The following is a 23194-nucleotide window of genomic DNA, read 5'->3' on the forward strand; positions in this document are numbered from 1 at the left end:
CAAAACACTAGTCGACATCGAGACAAGATACCCCCACCTCGAATAACAAGCTCTGGCCTTAGTCGTAGCTTCACGAAAGGTTAGACCATGTTTCCAATGCCACCCCATCTCGTCACGACTTTTCCCCTAAGAAGCATTTTGCATAAATCCGAGCTATCGGGCAGGTTGGCCAAATGGGCCATCGAATTGAGTGATCACGATATCACATATTAGCCGCGAACAACGATAAAGTCACAAGTCCTTGCAGACTTCATCGTTGACTTTAGCATATACATTATGCCCGAAGTCGAAAAAGAAATTGTCCACGCTTCTCCCCAAACGTAAGACCTCTGGGTCCTGTACACTGATGGTGCATCTAACGCGCCAGGGTCCAGACTAAGACTCGTACTCGAAGTTCCAACAGGCGAAGTGATTCGTCAGTCCATAAGATGCCCGGACATGACTAACAACGAGGCCGAGTCTGAGGCCGTAATTGCAGGATTAAGACTTGCACTCAAATACGGGGCGAAACGGTTAAGACTGTGCTGCGATTCTCAACTCGTAGTCAACCAAGTCACAAGAACTTTCCAGATCAAGGAATAAAGGTTGAAAAAGTACCAGTCCAAAATCTACAAGCTGCTACCCGAATTCGACGAATGTCAACTCAACTAGATCCCCCAGCACAGAATACCAAGGTGGACAACCTCGCCAAATTAACCGCAGCCACCAAAAATATTGCAAACGGAGACAGAAATATAGCCCACCTTCTCAATTCATCGATAGACCTAATCGGGGTAAGAACCATAAACCTAACTTGGGACTGGCGCAACCGTATTGTTCCATACTTACAGGAAAGAATACTCCTAGTTGATAAAAAAAGCCAAGAAATTGCAAATGCAAGCAGCCAGGTACAACATCATTCACAATGACATGTACAAGAGAACGTATGGTGGTTCTCTGGCGAAATGCCTGGGCCCAAATCAGATGTGGCACGTCCTTGAGGAGGTCCATGAAGGACACTGTGGAGCTCATTCCGACAATCTAACTTTGGTCAGATGCCTCATACGTGCAAGGTATTAATGGCTCGCCAGGAAAAAAGAGGCCGCGGATTTCATGAAAAAGTGCGAGCAATGCCAGAAATATGCCCTAATGATTCACCAAGCAGGAAAACACCTACACTCAGTGACTTCCCCTTGGCCATTCATCAAATGGGGAATGGACATCATGGCCCCCCTCCCGGAAAGACGAGGTAACGTATGATTTCTTTTCGTTTTAACTGACTATTACTCTAAGTGGGAAGAAGCAGGAATATTCATCCAAATATGCGAACAGGAAATGATCGCCTTCATATGGAAAAACATCATATGTTGTTTCGGGCTTCCCAAAGAGATCAACTGCGACAACGGATCCCAATTTGCAGGAAAAAGGATCGCTAAAATTTTTGAAAAATGGCATATCAAAAGAATACTCTCAACGCCATACCACCTCGCGGGCAACGGGCAAGCAGAGTCCTCCAACAAGTCGATACTGAATATCATGAAGAGATAACTCGAAGACGCCAAAGGGTTGTGGCCGGAAATATTACCAGAAGTACTCTGGGCCTACCGAACAACTCCGAAGATGAACACAGGAGAGATGCCTTATTCATTGGTCTATGGGACTGATGTAGTAATACCGGTCGAAGTCAGGGAGCCCAGCCTAAGATACTCCCATGAAAGTGGACCTAGTAACGATGAAAGCAGAAGGAAGGAGCTGGACGAAGTCGAAGAATGAATAGATATGGACTACGTAAGGATGATCGCCCAAAAGCAACTAGCAAAACGCTATTATAACAAAAAGGCAAAGATCAATCTACTCAAAGTCGGGGACTACGTGCTTAAAGCTAAAACACAAGCGCGCAAAGACCGACGGGAAGGTATACTAGGAACAAATTGGGACGGCCCGTACAAAATCACGGCAGCAGCGAACAAAAGGTCATTCCAAGTAGAAGCAATGAAAGGAAAGCTACTACCAAATATAGAATATTGCACACCTCAAGTACTTCGACTTTTAAGAGATAAAGCATCCCCAAAGTCGTACTCTTTTTCCCTCACTTGAGTTTTGTCCCAATTGGGTTTTCTCAAGGAGGTTTTTAACCAGGCGACGGAGGGGACACTTCAGGTTGAAGTGCGCACAAACGGAAACATAGGACGGCTAGTTCATTGCTCGACCTCTCAAGACTTCTCCATGTCGACCAATGAAGGGACTAGATAGACTGGAACTAGGACTGGGGCTGGAACGCCAGCCAACGCCAAAAAAAATTATAATATATGTAAATTTCTCCAAGTGTATGAACAAAGCATAAATGTATGAAGTTTATTTCTATTTCTCCAAATGTACAACCAAGGAAATATTGCCTTAAAGTTCACATCGTCGACAAATGTCGCACCTAGAGGCATACATAACTAAGTATAGGTTATATTCGACCTCGTTCGAATTAACACCTAACTGGCCCTTGACCATAACTAAATATAGGTTATATTCGACCTCGTTTGAATTAACACCTAACTGGCCCTCAGCCATAACTAAGTATAGGTTATATTCGATCTCTTTTGAATTAACAATAGACCGGCCCTCGGCCATAGCTAAATATAAGTTATATTCGACCTCGTTCGAATTAACACCTGACCGGCCCTCGGCCATAACTAAATATAGGTTATATTCGACCTCGTTCAAATTAACACCTGACCGGCCTTCGGCCATAACTAAATATAGGTTATATTCAACCTCGTTCGAATTAACATATGATCAGCCCTTGGCTATAACTAAATAGAGGTTATATTCGACCTCATTCGAATTAACACCTAACTGGCCCTCTGCAATAAATAAACATATGTAATGTTTGACCTCGTTCGAACTAACATCTACTGGACCTCGTCCATGATCAAACTCAGGTTTTGCTTCGACCCCATTCGAACTAACACCTACTGACCCTCAGTCGTAGTTAAACTAAGGATATGTTCAACCCTATTCGATCTAAGTGATCATGACTAAGAAAACCAAGCGACAAAATCAAAAAGCATACAAGCACGAACTGAAAAAAAAAAAGGAATCAGGCACAAATAACAAAACATGCATTTCATACTTAGAATATTTTTTACAAAGGCTCGTAAAGACACCCACAAAAACGTACAAGTTTGCGGCTAAAAAAAAAAGGGAAAACGAAAAACTACTAGTTGTCGCCGGGACCAGCAGTGCCATTGGCTTAATCACCTGAACCATCCCCAGCTGCCCCTTCACCATCACCACCGCCCCCAGGATACGTGTCCTTATACCAGGCATACTCTTCAATTCGGTCCACGCGCGCATCTCCCTCTTCGTCACTGGCCTCCGGTGTAGCAGGATCATAATCACAAGCGACCCAAGCTTCACGTGCCTTAACACGAGCATCTTCGAAGACGGCTTCTGAAACAGTGCCCGCCCTCATCATATCTCTAAATATATCCAGCTGGGCCTCGACATGAATCCACTCCTCGTACAAATCTTGAGGAACATCAGAAAAATCAGAATGCAGGAAGAGGACGGTCGAGCCAGTAGTTGGGCCTTCTCGGCCTCAAGAGCGGTGACTCGATCACAAAGTCCATAAGCCTCTTTCTCTAACTCTCCAATCCGTTCATCAAGCCGCTCTTATTTGAGACTGGCCATCTCCAAAGCACTCTCTCACCCGGAACGAAGAATACGGATCACGATCTCCAAAGCCTCCGCCTTCCTCACAGCCCCCCGACCGAGCCAACTTTGCCTTTTCGAGGTCCGTTGCCTTCTTGGAAACCTTGCCACTTTAAGCATCCATTTTGAATTGACATTGCTCTAGCTCGGCGTGCAGTGAGACTATCTGAGCTTGGAGATCACCATACTAGGCTTAGACCCCCTGCTGACCTCAAGCTTTTCTTCTTTATTACTTAGCTTCCCCTCAAGAACGCTGCAAATTTTGATGAACCTCACCAACTCGTTATCTTTCCCCTTCAATTTATCTCGAAGAGCCTGGAAATTGCCGCTCCTGCCAAACCGCCTACAGATTTCGCGGTGCTTATTGCGATACTCGTGGTACTTTCGCTTCAACTTCATAAAAATAGCCTTGCAACTCTCCTCTCTTCGTCCGCTTTTAATTTCCAAAATTACGGTCTGCAATCTCAACAAGATAAAGTCAAACACAAGAACCTTTCCGCCGACAATGATGAAGCACTAAGACAGATCAAAAATCTGAATAAAGCAGGTAAGAAAAATAAGCCTTGAAATTTTTTACCTTGAGAGCGAGGCTGGCTATGCTCCTCGATAAGGTGATATCATCCAACTCTGCAAGGGTTACACCCTACACGTTGGAACAAATGGGACCAAGAGAAGGGATAAAGTTCTCCGTGGTTTTCAGTACATCATGGTCCAATGGTATCGCGATGGTCCGCGTAGACCCCTCCAATATCACCTCGAGCTGGGTGAACCCCTCCTCCATCATCCTTATTTCAACGGCATCGAGAACAAAACCCGTCTTGTAGCCATCCTCGGCAACGTCTTTGCCTTTCCTGTTGGCCGACGAAGGAGCATCGTTAGCCGGCCGCGAAGTCGACGGCCCATCATGCCGCAACTTATCAGAAGCCACAGCGGCCGACCCTTCAGCTCTTACCGTCACAAAGGGAAGAGGTATGCCCTATACAGCTTCCGCCGATGTCGGGATGTCGGACGCCTGCTCGACACTATCCTCAAGTATTATGGTCACCATTTCACGGATCACGAAATCGTCCATTGTCGAATCCAAAGCCCGGGCAACCCCATCACTAACGTCCACCGACCTTCTCTTGCGGGGCACCAAATTCCCATCGCTCGACGGAGATTCATCTTTCTCGTCCACCATATGGTATAAAGGGGAAGCCGGAAGCCCCGCTGTTAATATATTTGCAGATGGAGAAGAAGTCAATGCCGAGTAAACGGTAGCCGAGGCTGAAGCCCGAACAGACCTAGCAGCAGTCGAGCAGGGAATGAAAATGTAGGAACTAGTAGTTCTAACCTCGATTGCAGAAGGAATAGATGCCAAAGAGGAGGCAACCTTCCTCTTGCGGAATGAAGGGGGGAGCTCTCGGCCTCCTCGAAGGTCCCCGACCTAAAGAAGAAAGAACCAAAAAAGGTTATTACCATCGGCGGAAGCAAACTAAAAGAAATAAAGGACTAAAAGGCCAAAGAACAAAAAAAAAACGAACTAGCTCACCAGTCGAGGGAGGAGAAGGCCCAAACTTCTTGAGAATCTCGGCCACTCGCGAATTCACTCGGTGCGAGGGATAATTCGACCAACCCAATCAGAAATATCCCCGACCAAAGGAGGGGGCGTAGTCTTGGCTGCATAAGAAGAGAACCCGAGTTCGGGATCTACGACCAAAACAAGCAAATGGAATGTTTTAACGAAGAAAAGAATAAACACTTACGAGTGTAATTCTAGGTCTCAGGAAAGCCATCTGTGTTCGCCACTACGTCTTCAGATCTGACAAAGAAGAAATTATGCCAGAACTGGCGGTTCGCCTTGTCGTCCATCTTCACCACCAAGCATTTTCCCCCTCGATAGCGAAGATTCAACATCGTCCCCCTATAAAAACTAGGGGCAAAGAGATGCATTAGATGATGAAGTGTGACCGCGACACCTACCAGTTCTGCATATTTAGTAAACGTCCTAATAAGCTTGTAGATATATGGAGGAAGTTAGGCCAGGAAAACGCCATAGTAATGGCAGAATTCCTCCGCCAGTGGGAGAAGGGGAAGATTGTAGCCAACATAAAAGAGGTAAGCGAAGAATGCACAATACCTAGGACGGTGGGCTTGCACCGTATCCCTCTCTGCAGGAATCAGATCAAAATGAGTGGGATGGTTGAATTAACCCTAAGCTCTACTAGATCGGCCTCGTTCATCGCCGACTCGGAAACCTCAGGCTCATCTTCAGGAATTTTTGAGAAGTCAGACCTAACTTTCTCGCCACGAGGAACTATCTCCTCCACCGTGGGAAAGTTCTCATCCTCAATAGCAACCGAAACGCCCACGGCATGAAGAGGCATAATCACTGCCAAAAGGACCGGTCTACTTTCCTCACTAGGACCAGAAAATACGTTGGCCATCGTTCCAACAAAAGAGAGGATATTTAAATGTAGGAGGGTTGGAAGCAACTAGGATCATCGAAACCAAGAGAGTAGACACAATAATGAAGTAAGGAGAAGAAGATACATGGATTCGATATGAAGAATATGCAAAACATGAATGAATGTCCTCATCTCTCTATTTGTTTGAATTCAAGCACCAAAATCGAGAAATCAAGCCATCATTGCGCAGCGCTGGTATCAAAATGGCAGATGCACGGCAAACGACGCAAAATATCGAGAAAATGCGCCATAATGACGCATGATGTCATGACGTCATTCTGAAGTAGAAACGATGTGACCTCAAAAGTCACGGCTCACGAAAGGTCATGTCATCATCTCATCTAAAACGTCACTGCTCGACCCGTTCGTCCAATTGTGCCAACCACGATAAACAGAATCTGCTCATCAAGGTCGTCTGGGGCCGGCCTTAATAAGAGGAGGGACTAACTGTATAGGTCGAAATCTGTCTCAGTACTTAGGGCAAAATAACATCGAGAAAATAGTCACCCTAGATCGACCAGGAGATAGCGAGGCTTGTGGTCGAGATGCAAACGATGGTCGATGTCGAGAACCACAAAAAGAGCTGTAGCGACTAGTTTATTAGAATAGAAATTAAAGAAAATATTCCATTGGATATTCTCTGCACTTATACTACTAGGGTTTACTGGGGGTATGTCCTAGATATATAGGAAAACATTAATGAAAAAAGGCATGTGATATTCATTGTGATAAGAGCAGACTTTGCTAAAAGATTCTCTCGCTCTCTCTATTGTAAAGATACAAAGATTACCTTTTTATCAAGATTATTGCTCATATTATTCCACACTTTTTTCATCAAATCCAAGAATATTTTGAATGTTCTAAGATCTGTTTGTCACTCATCATTGTGAGGAGGAATAATCACCTAGTTTATTGTTTATTGCATGAACCACTTCTCCTATTTACATAAATACCATTTATTATTATTTATTGCTAGTTACTTCTCCATTAATACCGATATCTTTCGAAACATATATTGAAAGTTATTATCAATTCTCTACTAGATTTGTCTAAACATTAGCCATTTTGTTAGAATTCACATCTAGAGATATTATCATTAACCAGGTTTAACCCGTTATTGTAAAAATGTAATCGTTTTAACTAGAAGTTGATCTTCTTGGTAAAACGGGGACCAAATGAGAGAACACCAAGAAAGTGTCGATAAGATAACGGGCGCCCCTAAGCTCTTGCCGAAGAGTGATGTCAGTCGGTTTGTTGAGCAGTCATACAGTGATGATACCACCCCTTATGCCATACCAAAGACCTTAAAATGCCGCCCTATCTGTTAATATATGATGGCATGACCGACCCTGAAAACCATGTGACTTACTACGTCACCGCCGTGAAAGGAAATGACCTAAGGAACAAGTATCCCCCATTTTGTTAAAAAACTTCGGCGAGACCCTTACGGGAGGAGCATTAACATGGTATTCATAACTGCTTGCGCATTCTATTGAAACCTTCGATGAAATGGCCGATAAGTTTGTAACGGCCCATGCTGGGGCCAAAAAAGCAGAGGCCAGAGTAAACGACATATTTGCTATTAAACAGTCTCCGGGAGAGGTATTGAGGGATTTCCTTGCCCGGTTGAACCGAGTAAGAATAACCATGCCGAATGTATCGGAATGGATAGCGGTCGCAGCTTTTCAAAACGGGCTGAGCAGAAATGGTTCGAGGGTAACAAGAAAGTTACTAAGTCGGCTTATGAAGTACCCCCGACTACTTGGGATGAAATACACAACGCATATTGCGCTAAAGTCTGAACATACGAGGAAGACCTCAATGGGCCGACCCATCGACTGAACCCGGTGTAAGCCGAATCCAGAAAATATCAAATAAATGATATCAGAAGATCTCACAGCCTCGCAATCCAACCAGGAATGACATCTAACATATGACAGAATCGCCATTGCGTCTTCCTCCCGCCATGTAGAGGGCCCTCCCAGATCAAGAACAGGGATTCACCGGAACGAAAGAGGTATGCCCCCTTTATTATCCGCTCATAATTTGTGTGTGTCACCTATAGAAATAGTCTACATCTTGGAGAAGCTTAGACCGAAGGTGAAATGGCCACAAAAGATGAGGTCAGACCTGAATACCAGAAAATCAGATGCCCTTTGCGAGTTCCATCAAGTGCGAGGATAAAAAATCGAGGATTGCATCGTCTTAAGGCCGGAGGTCGTAAACATGCTACAACAGGGACACCTCAAAGAGGTGTTGAGTGACCGGGGAAGGATAACTTTGCTAGAGGATGTGAACAATATCAAGGACCGCCGAAACCTCCCTCGCCAACCCGCACCATCCACATGATCATTGGCAGCGGCAATGATGCTTCTATCAACAGTGTGAAGTTCACCACAACCCACAAGCTCAAATGGTCCATCACCCATGAACGACATGATGTACTCAAAAAAGTATCATTTTCGATAAGTTAGATACCAACGGTTTGGCTTTCCCTTACTATGATGCCCTTGTTATTACTTTACAAATTTTAGATACCGACATGAGACGCATTATGGTAGACGATGGAAGCGGCACATGCATTATCCACCCTCGAGTATTCGCACAAATAAACTCGAGGATAAGATAATACCGCGCTGCATCACACTATCGGGTTTTAACAATGCAGTTGAGCGAACATCCGGCGAGATCACACTCCCCATCATAGCCGGTGGCTCACACTGGAAACCGCATTCAATATCATGGACCAAGACACAACATACAACACCATAATATGGCGACCATGGATACACACCATGAGAGCCATCCCCTCCAGCTTGTACCAAGTCATCAAATTCCCAACTCCATGGGGAATATTCAATATACGAGGAGAACAACGCACATCCCAGGAATGCTACCACATCGCTTTAGACTGTACGGTCACTCAACAAACAAAGGACAAAGAAAAAGAGTCATATCAATCAACAGTGTCGAGGTCGATATGTGATGACAGCGAGGACGTCATCAGAGACCCCGATACGGTCGAAGCTGCATGATCGACCGTAGAGGACCTCGACACCGTTCAATTAGACAGCAAAGATCACAACAAGAAAGCTTACATCGGCTGCAAACTTCAGGAACCGGGTAAGTTTCATCAATTCTTAACTGCTAACGCAGACTTGTTTGCTTTTAGCCATGCAGATATAATAGGTATCCTAGAGGAAATTGCCATGCAAAAATTGAACGTCGATCCATTCCACCCCCGGTGAGGTAGGTTAGGCGTAAGTTCAACTCCGCAATTAATGATGCAGTACGCGGAGAGGTGGAAATATTGTTGGAATATGGCTCTGTCAGGGAGTCGAAATACCCCCAATGGGTCGCCAATGTTGTCATGGTGAAAAAGAAGAATGGGAAATGCCGGATGTGCGTAGATTTCACAAATCTGAATAAAGCATGCCCTAAGGATGCATTTTCATTACCCCATATCGACCAACTCATCGACGCAATGGCCGAGCATGAACTACTGAGCTTCTTGGACGCCTACTCGACCTATAATCAGATCCTCATGGAATAAGAGGATCAGGAGAAAACCACCTTCATCACCCATCTGGGGACGTACTGCTAAAGGTCATGCCCTTTGAACTGAAAAATGCAGGGGCGACTTACTAACTCGGTAAAACGATGGAAGTCTATATAGACGACATGCTGGTCAAGACCAAAAGGAAAGAAGATCATATCAACCACTTGAGAGAAACCTTCAACATACTCAAGCAATACGGAATGAAACTGAACCCCAAGAAGTGTGCATTCAGCGTGGCCTCAGGAAAATTCTTATGTTTTCTAGTATTACAGCGAGGTATCGGGTCAATCCCGACCAAATAAAATCCATCGAGGGATACAAGAGCACTTGATCACCAAAACACAGGTTCAGAGGTTGACTGGCTATATCGTCACCCTTTCAAGATTCATTTAGCGATCATATGATAGGTGTCATATATTCTCCGGTGTACTCTAAAAGGATAACGACCTCCAATGGACCTGTGAGTGCGCCCAAGCCCCAAAGGAGTTAAAGGTGTACTTTTCATCACCACCATCGCTTTCAAAACCAGAACCGGAGGAGCGCCTCCTCGTCTACCTCGCCGTATTCAAAGTAGCTGTGAGTGCGGTCCTAGTCCAAGAAAATAAAGGTACTCAATCTCCCATTTATTACATTAGAAAAACACTAGTCGACGCTAGGACAAGATACCCCCACCTCGAAAAACTGCTTCTGGCCTTAGTCGTAGCTTCACGAAAGGTTAGACCATATTTCCAATGCCACCCCATATCGGTCGCCATGACTTTCCCCCTAAGAAGTATTTTGCATAAACCCGAGCTATCGGGCAAGTTGGCCAAATGGGCCATCGAATTGAGCGAGGACGATATCACATATTGTCCACGAACAACGATAGCGTCACAAGTCCTTGCAGACTTTGTCGCCGACTTCAACGCAAAAATAATGCCCGAAGTCAAAAAAGAAACTGTCCATAAGATGCCCGAACATGACTAACAACGAGGCCGAGTATGAGGCCGTAATTGTAGAATTAAGACAAGCACTCAAATACGGGGATAAACGGCTAAGACTGCGCTGCGATTCTCAACTCGTAGTCAACCAAGTCACAGGGACTTTCCAGATCAAGGAACAAAGGTTGCAAAAGTACCAGACAAAAATTTGCAAGCTACTACCCAACAGATGTCAACGCGACCAGATCTATGGGTCTATGGGACTGATGCAGTAATACCGGTCAAAATCGGGGAGCCTAGCCTAAGATACTCCCACTAAAGTGAAGCCAGTAACAATGAAAGTAGAAGGCATGAGCTCGACGAAGTCGAAGAATGAAGAGATATGTCCTACGAAAGGATGATCGCCCAAAAGCAACAAACAGAACACTATTATAACAAAAAGGCAAAGATCACAAAACTCAAATTCGGGGACTACGTGCTTAAAGCTAAAACACAAGCGAGCAAAGACCCACGAGAAGGTAAACTAGGAACAAATTGGGATGGTCCGTACGAAATCACGGTAACAATGAACAAAGGGTCATTCCAACTAGAAACAATGGAAGGAAAGCTACTACCAAACAACTAGAATATTGCACACCTCAAGTACTTCAACTTTTAAGAGATAAAGCGTCCCCAAAGTCGTACTCTTTTTCCCTCACTTGAGTTTTGTCCTAATTGGGTTTTCTCAAGGAGGTTTTTAACGAGGCGACGGAGGGGACACTTCAGGTTGAAGTGCGCACAGATGGAAACACAGGATGGCTAGTTCATTGCTCGACCTCTCAAGACTTCTCCAGGTCGACCAATGAAGGGACTAGATAGACTGGACTGGAACTGGAACACTAGCCAACACTAAACAAAATTATAACATATGTAAATTTCTCCAAGTGTATGAACAAAGCACAAATGCATGAAGTTTATTTCTATTTCTCTAAATGTACAACCAAGGAAATGTTGCCTTAAAGTTCATAACGTCGACAAAATCTGCACCTAGAGGCAAACATAACTAAGTATAGGTTATATTCGACCTCATTTGAATTAATACCTAACTGGCCCTTGGTCGTAGCTAAATATAGGTTATATTCGACCTCGTTCGAATTAACACCTAACTGGCCCTCGACTATAACTAAATATAGGTTATATTCGATCTCTTTCGAATTAACACCTAACTGGCCCTCGGCCATAACTAAGTATAGGTTATATTCGACCTTGTTCGAATTAACACCTGATCGGCCCTCTACCATAACTAAATATAGGTTATATTCGACCTCGTTTAAATTAACACCTTACCGACCCTCAGCCATAACTAAATATAGGTTATATTTGATCTCGTTCGAATTAACACCTGACCGGCCCTTGGCCATAACTAAATAGAGGTTATATTTGACCTCGTTCGATATTTGACCTCGTTCGAATTAACACCTAACTAGCCCTCGACCATAAATAAACATATGATATGTTTAACCTTGTTAGAACTAACATTTACTAGCCCTCGACCATGATCAAACTCAAATTTTGCTTCGACCTCATTCGAACTAACACCTGCTGACCCTCAGCCGTAGTTAAACTAAGGATACGTTCAACCCTATTCGAGCTAAGTGATCACGACTAAGAAAACCAAGCGATAAAATCAAAAAGTATACAAGCAAGAACCGAAGAAAAAGGAATCAGGTACAAATAACAAAATCGACATTTCATTCTTAGAATAGTTTTTACAAAGGCTCATAAAGACGCCCACAAAAACGTACAAGTTTGCGGCTAAACAAAAAGAGGGAAAAAGAAAAACTACTAGTTGCCGCCGGGCCCAGCAGTGCCATCGACTTGATCACCTGAACCATTCTCATCTGCCTCTTCACCATCACCACCGCCCCCAGGATACGCGTCCTAATACCAGGCGTCCTCTTCAATTCAGTCCACTCCCACATCTCTCTCATCGTCACCGACCTCCGGTGTAGCAGGATCATAACTACAAGCGACCCGAGCTTTACGTGCCTTAACACGAGCATCTTCGAAGACGGCTTCTAAAACGGTGCCCGCCCTCATCACATATCTAAATATATCCAGCTGGGCCTCGGCGTGAATCCACTCCTCGTACAAATCTCGAGGAACATTAGGAAAATCAGAAGTGCGGGATGAAGACATTTGAGCCAGTAGTTGGGCCTTCTCGGCCTCAAGAACGGTGACTCGATCACAAAGGCCAGAAGCCTCTTTCTCTAACTCTCCAATCCATTCATCAAGCCGCTCTTCTTTGAGCCTAGCCATCTCCAAAGCACTCTCTTGCTTGGAATAAAGAGCACGGATCATGATCTCCAAAGCCTCCGCCTTCCTCATAGCCCCGTCCGAGCCAACTCCGCCTTCTCGAGGTCCATTTCCTTCTCGGTAACCACGCCACTTAAATCATCCTCTTTGAATTGACATTCCTCAAGCTCAGCGCGTCGTGAAACCACCTGAGCTTGGAGATCGCCACACTGGGCTTCGACCCCCTGCTAACGTCAAGCTCTTCTTCTTTATTCATTAGCGTTCTCTCAAGAACGCTGCATTTTTCGATGACCCTCACCAGCTCGTCATCTTTCCCCTTCAGTTCATCTTGAAGAGCCTGGAAATTGCCACTCCCGCAGAACCCCTACAAATTTCTCGGTGCTTATCGCGGTACTCGTGGTACTTTCGCTTCAACTTCATAAAAATAGCCTTGCGCCTCTCCTCTCTTCGAGCGCTTTCAATTTCCAAAATTACGGTCTCCAATCACAAAAAGAGAAAGTCAAACACAAGAACCTCTCCGCCAACAAAGGCGAAACACTAAAACAGATCAAAAAACTGAATAAAGTAGGTAAGAAAAAGAAGCCTTAAAAAAATTTAACCTGAGAGCGAGGCCGACAAAGCTTTTACCGTCGCAAAAGGGAAGATATATACCCTCTACGACTTTCACCAATGTCGGGATGTCGGACGCCTGCTAGACATCATCTTGAAGTATTATGGTCGCCGTTTCACGGATGACGAAATCGTCCATTGTCGAATTCATAACCGGGTAACCCCATCACCAACGTCCACTGACCTTCTCTTGCGGGGCACCAAAATCCCATTGCTCGGCCGAGATTCCTCTTCCTTGTTCACCAAACGGTATAAAGGGGAAGCCGGAAGCCCCGCTGTTAATATATTTGTAGACAGAGAAGAAGCCGATGCCGAGTCAGTGGTAGTCGGGGCCGAAGATCGAACAGACCTAGCCGCAGTCGAGCAGGGAACAGAAATGGAGGAACGAGTAGTTCTAACCTCGGTTGAAGAAGTAATAGATGCCAAAGAGGAGGCAGTCTTCCTCTTGCGGAATGAAGGGGGGAGCTCTCGGCCTCCTCGAAGGTCCCCAACCTGAAGAAGAAAGAACCAAAAAAGGTTATCACCATCGACCGAAGCAAACTAAAAGAAATAAATGACTAAAAGGCCAAAGAACAAAAGAAAACGAACTAGCTCACCAATCGAGGGAGGAGCAGGCCCAAAATTCTTGAGAAAGCTCGACCGATCGCGAATTCCCATGGTGCGAGGGAGAACTCGACCAACCAAATCAAAAATATCCCTGACCAAAGGAGGGGGCGTAGTCTTGGCTGCATAAGAAGAGAACCCGAGTTCAGGATCTACGACCAAAACAAGCAAATCGAATGTTTTAACGAAGAAAGGATTAAACACTTACGAGTGTAATTCCAGGTCTCGGGAAAGTTGTTCGCGTTCGCCACTACGTCTTCGGTTCTGACATTTGCATTTGCCACCAAGTGTTTGCCACTACGCCTATGGTTCATCTTGTCGTCCATCTTCACCACCAAGCATTTGACCCCTCAATGGCGAAGATTCAACATCGTCCCCTATAGAAACTAGGGGCGAAGAGATGCATCAGATGCCGAAGCGTGACCTCGACCTCGACCCCGGCCAGTTCCGCATATTTAGTAAACATCCTAATAAGCTTGTATATATATGGAAAAAGCTGGGTCGAGAAAACGCGATAGTAACGACAGAACTCCTCCGTCAATGAGAGAAGGGGAAGAGTGTAGCCAACATAAAAAGGGGAAGCATAGAATGCAAAAAAACGTGGGACGGTAGGCTTGCACCACATTCCTCTATGTAAAAATCAGATCGACATGAGTGGGAAAGCTGAATCTAACCCTAAGCTCTGCTAGATCTGCCTATTTCATCACCGACTCAGACCTCTTGGGCTCATCTTCAGGTGCTTTCGAGAAGTTAGATCTAATTTTCTCGCCACGAGGAACGATCTCCTCAAATGTGACGAAGTTCTCATCCTCAATAGTAGCCGAAGCGCCCACAGAATGAGGAGGCATAATCACCGCCAAAGGGACTGGTCTACTTCCCTCACCAGGACCAGAAAATACGTTGGGCATAGTTCCAACAAAAGAGAGGATATTTAAGTGTAGGAGTGTTGAAAGCAACTAGGATCGCCAGAACCAGGAGAGTAGACACACAATAATGAAGTAAGGAGAAGAAGATACAGGGATTCGATATGAAGAATATGCAAAACATAAATGAATGTCCTCATCTCCCTATTTATATGAATTCAAGCATCAGATCCGAGAATTCAGGCCATCATTGGCCAGCGCTAGTATCAAAACGGCAGATACATGGGAAACGACGCAAAATATCGAGAAAATGTGCCATAATGATGTATGATGTCATAACGTCATTCTGAAGTAGAAATGATGTGACCTCAAAATTCATGGCTCACGAAAGGTCATGTCATCATCTCGTCTAAAACGTCACTGCTCGACCCGTTCGTCCAATTTTGCCAACCACGATAAACAGAATTCGCTCATCAAGGTCATCTGGGCCGGCCTTAATAAGAGGAGGGACTAACTATATAGGTCGAAATCTGTCTCAGTGCTTATGGTAAAATAACATCGAGAAAATAGTCACTCGAGATCGACCAGGAGATAGCGAGGCTCGTGGTCGAGATGCAAACGATGGTCGATATCGAGCATCGCATAAAGAGCTGTAGCAACTAGTTTATTAGAATAGAAAATTAAAGAAAATATTCCATTGGATATTCTCTGTACTTGTACTACTAGAGTTTACTGGGGGTATGTCCGAGATATATAGGAAAAGGTTAATGAACATAGGCATGTGATATTCATTGTGATAAGAGCAGACTTTGCTAAAAGATTCTCTCGCTCTTTCTATTGTAAATATACAAAAACTACCTTTTTATTATTCCACACTTTTTCCATCAGATCCGAGAATATTTCAAATCTTCTAAGATCTATTTGTCACTCATCATTGTCAGGTGGAATAATCACCTAGCTCATTGTTTATTGGGTGAACCACTTCTCCTATTTACATAAATGCTATTTATTGTTATTTATTGCTAGTTACTTCTCCATTAATATTGATATCTTTTGAAACACATATTGAATGCTATTATCGATTCTCTACTAGATCTGTCTAAACGTTAGCCGTTTTGTTAGAATCCACATCTAGAGATATTATCATTAACCAGGTTTAACCCGTTATTGTATAAATATAATCGTTTTAACCAAAAGTTGTTCTTGGTCAAACAGACCTATAGGTCAGGGATTCGAGCATGAAATCATCCACACCCCTACATCACATCCCTTTAGGGTGAGATCCTTCCCCCGACCTCAAAGGCGGAGCCATAGTGTTGGCTTCGGGTTCGGCCGAACCCAATAGTTTTGGTTCAAATTATGTATTTGTCTTAAAATTTTCATTAAATATGTACAAATTATTAATTTAGAACCTAGTAACTTAAAAAGATTAGGATCTCGAATGCATAAGCTTGAAATTCTGGATCTATCTCTGCGGGGCCTTGCGTTAACGCGTAATACTCATGCACAAGACAATCCTTTTTAGTGTTACAGATGAAATATGATGTAGCATGGGGTAGGAGGGTAGTAATATTAAAGGTGCGGGGGTGTTGTACATAATGTACGTAATGTCTAGAAAAACTAGTCATGAATTATTGTACTCTAAAATTGATAGCGAAAAGATATACTTACTCCTATTTGTGTTGGATAATATCAGCTCTAGGAAGAAGAAAATATAAATAATTTATTTAGCCTTCTGCCCTCTTTCCCTTTCTTCGCGAAAGTGCTGTTGCTTATGTCTTCATACTTTTCCTTTTTCTTATCTAAACATTAACAACCTTATCCTTTGCACTCACTTCACTTCTTACCTAGTTTTCCTCATGATACAAATAAACAAGTTTCTCATACCTGCACAAGACATCCATAATTATCTATGTATATTTCTTGTGGCCTAATCCATTAAATTGATCTCAAATAAGGAAAATAGGAAGATTATATATGTGTCAAAGTCTTCGCTTTGCACACGACGTTTTCTTTTATTTGCTTCAGCTTAGAAAAATGGGGCACAATACCGCTCTTTATTTACTTTTGGCCTTTCCGAACTTTGAATCTTTCTAACATTTATTGTCTAAAATAATGCTAAATGTTTCGTAGATACAAAATTAATATGTCTATATTTTATAAGTTTGGTAACACGTATAAGACCAATTTTAAAATGATTTAACTTTACGAAAAAACGATAATACTTGTACATTTATGTAATTTGGATTACGTGTGTTTTTCACTATCCTTTTTAAAAATTTGTTTTTGTCATTTTGGGATGAAAGTCATAGTACTCTTGTGTTGTTTCTTCATATATATTTTTAACTTCAAAAAATTATCTAGTCGTTTTTGCTCAAATAATGACATTGACCAATGACAATTGACAACAGCAACAATAAATAAAGTGTAATTTTATAAGTGGGGTTCGGGGAGGGGAGTATGTACATAGACCTTACCCCTGCCTTCTGAGAAGGCAGAGAGACTGTTTTCGATAGACCCCCGGCTCAAGTAAAGGTGAAAAAAAGAAGCAGCAGTAACAATAACAAGATAATAAGAAAACTGAAGCAAAAGAAATAATATGTGGTAATAAAAAACAAAGAATAAAAAAATACAAGACTAACAGTAATACTACTTTTATGGAAAAGAAAAATGCTCGACTAGTACCTGTTGAATTTGACAAGATTAATGTGAACTAGTGTGAATATTTGAAGCCTCCTTTTAGGAAGAAATTGGTAGATGCATTTTTCATGCATTTACATTGCATGTTCACACTTAATATGATGTCATACGTGACACTATTAAGGCCATTTCCCTTCTATAAATAGCAAGGGTTTTGTTCATTTGAAAACATCTCTCACTTGCCTTCTTATCTCCTAAGGCGTTTGAATCGTCTTTCTCTCTTGTAGTATTTCATTTGTATTTTTGGAGTGAAATAAATTTGAGTTGATTGTGTCCGAAGACTAGGCAAAAATTAAATTTTACCGAACCTCGTTAATTTCTGGTATTCCGTTTATTATTGTCTCATTTACTATTTATTAACTACCTTTAGATATAATAGTTGTGATTTAATCACTCTCTATATATTCGGCTTCCGCAACAATTAGTATCAGAGCCAAGGTTCTATCTTAGTATGCTATGTGGTTGTAGCATAGTCTGAACTTCCACATCATAAAAGAATTAATTTGGTATTCTGTACTGTCAGCAAATAAATAGTATCTGTAGCAAAATGGGAGATAATAAAAATGAAGAGTCCACATCGGGTATCAGTAATACGTCGTTGGCATCTTCGCTTATGACAAGAATTATGTCAAATACGAAATTTGCAGTTGAAATTTTTGACGAGTCAGGACATTTCGGGATGTGGCAAGCTGAGGTTCTAGATGTCCTTTTTCAACAAGGGCTAGATATTGCCATATAAGAAAATAAACCAGACAATATCGAAGAAGGAGATTGGAAGATTATAAACCGCGGTACTTGTGGTACCATTCGATCTTACCTCGCAAGAGAACAGAAGTATCCATACACAAAAGAAACTTCTGCAAGTAAATTGTGGAATGCATTGGATGATAAATTCATGAAGAAAAACAGTCAAAATAAACTTTACATGAAAAAAGACAGTTGTGCTTCACATATGTTCCTGGTACTACAATGAATGATCACATCACCAGCTTTAATGAGTTGGCGACAGATTTGCAGAATATGGACGTGACCTTTAGTGATGGAGATATGGCCTTAATGTTATTAAGTTCACTTCCCGATGAGTGCGAGCACCTCGAAACAACTCTATTTTATGGGAATGATGATGTATCTCTCAAAGAAGTTTGTTCTACCTTATACAGCTTTGAACAAAGAAAGAGAGAAAAGCAAAAGAATAGAGAAGGAGAAGCACTGGTTGTGAGAGGTCGTTCTCAAAATCATATGAGAACGAAGAAAGGAAGATCCAAGTCAAGATCCAGACCTAGCAAAGATGAATGCGCCTTTTGCCGAGAAAAGGACACTGGAAGAAAGACTGTCCAAAGTTGAAAAACAAGGTCAAACCTAACAATGGGAAGGCTATCATAGATTCAAATGTAGCTAATTGTGACGACTCTGATTTCTCACTAGTTACAACTAAGCCATTCAAACCATCTGACATATGGCTGATGGATTCAGCTTGTAGCTATCATATGTGTCCCAACAGGGACTGGTTTATTAATTTTCAAGAAGGAGAATGTGGATTTATTCACACCGCGAATAACAATCCTCTTACCGCATATGGTATTGGTTCAATCCGATTAAGGAACCATAATGGATTGATCAGAACATTAACAGATATTCGATACGTACCGGAATTGAAGAAAAATCTCATTTCTGTAGGAGCCCTAGAGTCAAAGGGGCTCAAAGTCGTTGCAGAAAATGGGATAATGAGAATATGCTCTGGTGCACTAGTAGTAATAAAGGGAATTCGGCGAAATAATAACATGTACCACTATCAAGGTAGTACAGTTATTGGGACAGTAATAGTGACATCCAGTGATGACAAAGAGGCAAAAGCAACCAAACTATGGCACATGCGCTTGGGACATGCTGGAGGAAAATCCTTGAAGATTTTATCAGATCAAGGATTGTTAAAAGGAGTAAAGACTTGCAATTTGGAGTTTTGTGAGCACTGTGTCAAGGGAAAACAGACAAGGGTTAAATTTGGAATAACTATCCATAATACTAAAAGTATTTTGGATTATGTTCACTCTGATGTTTGGGGTGCTTCCAAAACACCTTCATTAGGTGGGAAACACTATTTTGTAACCTTTATTGATGACTTTTCCCGGAGAGTGTAGGTGTATATTATGAAAATCAAAGATGAGGTGCTGGGAATTTTTCTCAAATGGAAGGCGATGATAGAGACTCAAACAGGCAGAAAGATAAAGTGTCTTCGCACAAATAACAGTGGAGAATACAAAAATGATCTTTACAATAAGATTTGTGAAGATGATGGCATTTTGAGACATTTCACCGTCAAAAATACACCACAACAGAATGGAGTGGCAGAACGCATGACCCGAACTTTGCTGGAGAAGGTTCGGTGTATGTTGTCCAATGCTGGCTTGGGCAAGAATTTTAGGCTGAGGCAATAACATATGCATTCCACCTCATTAATCGTCTACCATCTGCCGCTATTGGAGGCAAGACACCATTTGAAAAATGGTATGGAAAACCTGCTGAAGATGGTTCAATTGCATACTATCATGTGAAAGAGTCAAAATTGGATCTGAAGGCAAAGAAAGCTATATTTATGGGGATTACTTCTGGAGTCAAAGGATACCAATTATGGTGTCCAAAGACAAGAAAAATTATATTCAGCAGAGATGTTACCTTTGATGAATCTGTCATAACAGATAAGGTGACAGTTGAAGATGTCAAACAAACTGATGGTGCTTCAAAACAGGTGGAGTTTGAGGAAAAATTAATTTTTCCAACACAGGGAGAAAATGAGGAAACAATAGAAGATTTTTCCCTGGAAGAAGAGTCAGTGGAAGGGGAGATTCCAAATCAGGAACCCCAACAACAACTTAAATCAATAACAACCAGCAAGACAAAAAGAACAATAAAGAAACTTGTTCGTCTCATAGAGATGGTGGCTTGTGCAGCCTCAATTATAGCTGATGGTGTTCCTACCACTTATAAAGATGTAGTCCAAAGTTCAGAAGAAGATAAGTGAAGGATTGCCATGAATGAAGAAATGCAGTCCCTTCATCAGAATTGCACATGGAAATTGGCCAATCTCCCGAAGGGCAAGAAAGCAATTCGGTGCAAATGGGTATTTGCAAAGAAAGAAGGATTTTCTAACCAAGAAGATATTCGCTACAAAGTAAGATTGGTGGCCAAAGGGTACACTCAAAAGGAGGAAATTGATTAAAATGAGGTATTTTCTCCAGTCGTGAAACAATCCCCTATTAGAGTTTTGTTGGCTTTGGTAGCACAGTTGAATTTGGAACTAGTTCAGTTAGATGTAAAAACTGTATTTTTACATGGAGATTTAGAAGAGGAAATCTATATGACTCAGCCAGAAGGATTCAAAGTTGCTGAAAAGGAAAATATGATGTGCAAACTTGAAAAATCGTTGTACGGATTGAAACAATCTTCTAGTTAATGGTACAAATAATTTGACAAGTTTATGTTGCGGTAGAAGTACAGAAGAAGCAAATACGATCATTGTGCGTATTTGCGCAAGCTTGAAGACAGATCTTTCATATATCTTCTCCTATATGTTGATGATATGTTGATATCTTCCAAAAGTCAAGAGAAAATTGAGAAGTTGAAGATTCAACTAAGAAAGGAGTTTGAGATAAAGGATTTAGGCGAGGCGAAGAAAATTCTTGACATGGAGATAAAAAGAGATAGACATTCAAAGAAACTTTATCTATCTCAGAAAGAATACTTGAAGAGAGTAATAGATCGATTTGGCATGAATGAGAACACGAAGTCGGTTAGCACTCCTCTTGCTCCTCACTTTAAGCTTAGTGTTGCTATGTCGCCGAAGAATGAAGCTGAACGAGAGTATATGTCAAGAGTTCCATATGCGAATGCCGTTGGTAGCTTGATGTATGCAATAGTTTGCACAAGACCTGATATTTCACATGCTATCAGAGTTGTAAGCAGGTATATGCATGATCCAGGAAAGGAGCATTGGCAAGCTGTGAAATAGATTCTACGATATATTTGTAATACTGTAGATGTTGGATTGATTTTTGAGCAGGAAGATAGTCAGTATCTGGTTGGATATTGTGACTCGGATTATGCGGGTGATTTGGACAAGCGTAGATCAACTACTGGTTATGTTTCACTTTTGCAAATGCACCAGTTAGTTGGAAGTCTACTTTGCAGTCAACGGTTGCTTTGTCTACTACTGAGGCAGAGTACATGGCAATTACGGAGGCTGTAAATGAGGCAATTTGGCTTCAAGGGTTGCTTAGAGATCTTGGTATTGGTCAAGAAAGCATCACACTATTTTGTGATAGTCAGAGTGCTATCCAATTAGCAAAGAACCAAGTTTATCATGCAAGGACGAAGCACATTGGTGTTCGATATCACTTTGTACGAGATATTATAGAAGAAGGTAGAGTCATGGTGCAGAAAATTTGGACTACAGACAACCCTGCCGATATGCTAACAAAAGTAGTGAATGCGATCAAGTTTCAACATTGTTTGAACTAGAGCAACATTGTTGAACTTTGAAGATTGAAGTTGAAGACACAATCAAAATTTATCAGTAAGAGAAAATTGAAAAAGGGGAATCTTGCCAAGGTGGAGATTTGTTGAATTTGACAAGTTTAATGTGAACTAGTGTGAATATTTGAAACCTCCTTTTAGGAAGAAATTAGTAGATGCATTTACATTGCATGTTCACACTTAATATGATGTCATGCATGACATTATTAAGGCCATTTCCCTTCTATAAATAGCAAGGGTTTTGTTCATTTGAAAACATCTCTCACTTGCCTTCTTATCTCCTAAGGCATTTGAATCTTCTTTCTCTCTTGTAGTATTTTACTTGTATTTTTGGAGTGAAATAAATTTGAGTCGATTGTGTCCGAGGACTAGGCAAAAATTAAATTTTGCCGAACCTCGTTAATTTCTGGTGTTCTTTTTATTGTTGTCTCATTTACTATTTATTAGCTACCTTTAGATATAGTAGTTGTGATTTAATCACTCTCTATATATTCGTCTTCTGCAACAATACCTACTAACCTTCTATTCTAATTCTCGATCTCTACACCCTCCTATCGAGAGTCATGTCCTCGGTAAGCTGAAGCAACACCATGCCATGCTTAATTACCTCTCCCTAATGCTTATTTGGCCTACCTCTGCCTCTCCTCAAACCTACCAAGGCCGACCTCTCACACCTTTTTACTGTGAGATCTGTGTCTCTCCTCTTCACATGCGTGAATCATCTTAAGCCTCGCTTTCCATATCTTGTCCTCCACGAAGGCCACTCCCATTTTGTCTCGAATAACTTCATTCATAATCTTATCTATCGTGGTAAACCCACACATCCATCTCAATATTCTCATTTATACTACTCTTATCTTTGGACATGGGAACAATGACCATTGACAATAAGCAAAAAATGTCAATTAAATTAGCTTAAGGAGTTAAAAAATTCAATTGACTTAGGACCCGTTTGGACATAGATTTCCAAATATTTTTTGAAAA

This window comes from Nicotiana tomentosiformis, chromosome 12 (genome assembly GCF_000390325.3).
Source record: "Nicotiana tomentosiformis chromosome 12, ASM39032v3, whole genome shotgun sequence".
In the NCBI taxonomy this organism is placed as follows: Eukaryota; Viridiplantae; Streptophyta; class Magnoliopsida; order Solanales; family Solanaceae; genus Nicotiana; species Nicotiana tomentosiformis.